At 39.3% G+C, this 1,294-nt stretch overlaps 1 non-coding gene across 1 annotated transcript; it reads right to left on the bottom strand.

Annotated features, from left to right (window-relative positions):
* Window positions 1-288: 288 nt before the first annotated feature.
* Window positions 289-395, bottom strand: LOC148789961 (small nucleolar RNA R71). The gene has a single exon (XR_016079941.1). It is a non-coding gene; the product is annotated as a small nucleolar RNA R71 (small nucleolar RNA).
* Window positions 396-1,294: the final 899 nt, after the last annotated feature.

The following is a 1,294-nucleotide window of genomic DNA, read 5'->3' as shown; positions in this document are numbered from 1 at the left end:
AACTTTGAGATTAAACCTACCATTATACAGATGATTCAAAACACTGTGAAATTCTGTGGAATGGCCCACAAAGATCCCAACGCACATATTGCTAACTTTTTAGAAATATGTGATACCTTCAAACACAATGGGGTAAGTGATGATGCCATTAGGCTGAGATTATTCCCATTCTCTTTGAAGGATAAAGCCAAAGCATGGCTGAATTCATTACTAGTGGGATCAATAGCTACGTGGGATGAAATGGCCAGCCGTTTCCTCTCTAAGTATTTTCCCCCTTCTAAAACTGCTAAAATGAGGAATGATATCACTACATTTTTTCAACAAGAAGGGGAATCTTTATATGAGTCATGAGAAAGATACAAGGAGCTACTAAGAAGAGTTCCACACCATGGCCTTCCCATATGGCTGCAAGTGCAGACCTTCTATAATGGTCTTACAAACTCAAATAAGACCATACAAGATGCTGCAGCCGGAGGGTCCATAAACAATAAAACTCCTGAGGTTGCCCATGCACTCATTGAAGAAATGGCAACCAACAACTATCAATGGCATTCTAAAAGAACCCAAACTAGGAAGTAGCATGGCCTGCATAATGTTGATACTTATATAGTACTATCTACACAAATAGGAGCACTCAGTAAGAAAATTGATGAAATGCAGATAGCTGCCATGCATGCGCAACCTCTTACTTGTGCATTGTGTGGGGGAGGCCACATCAGTACTGACTGCCAAGTTGGCAATCAGTTCAAGCCATCTACTGAGCAAGTCGACTATGTTAGCAATTTGTCAAGACAGCAGGGTTACCAGAGTCACCATACCTTTCACCTAGGATGGAGGGGACATCCAAACCAGTCCTGGCCAAGTCAGCATACTTCCAAGCCTTTCCACCAGACTTATTGATAGCTATGAATATAACCCTAGCAAGTGTACTAGTTATCAAGTAGTATAAAAATATCGTTCCCACAGGGATTTAACAAAATAAGTATTAGAACCCTACTCTTCCCTAATTATCTGGACAATCAAAATTCAGATTTGAGGTAGGAAGAACTACAGAAAATAAAAACTAGGAAAAGAAGATAAAAGCAATCAACAACCGAATATGCAAAGGATGAAATCGCTAGGGCTTTAGGTCCGCCCAACCAATCTAATGAATATTGATGGATGCGATTAACCAAGATTAATTGTTATTCCCATAAGCTGAAGTTTTTCCCAAATTTATTTATTATTCTTTCCCAAGATATATTAAACATATTTCTATCAAGTAACCCCTCGATCCCTCGACTAGAGTTCTCAA

This window comes from Nelumbo nucifera, chromosome 8 (assembly GCF_055504915.1).
Source record: "Nelumbo nucifera cultivar China Antique chromosome 8, China Antique-T2T, whole genome shotgun sequence".
In the NCBI taxonomy this organism is placed as follows: domain Eukaryota; kingdom Viridiplantae; phylum Streptophyta; class Magnoliopsida; order Proteales; family Nelumbonaceae; genus Nelumbo; species Nelumbo nucifera.
Note: the sequence above shows the minus strand (reverse complement) of the source record. Positions and strands in the feature narration are given on the sequence as shown.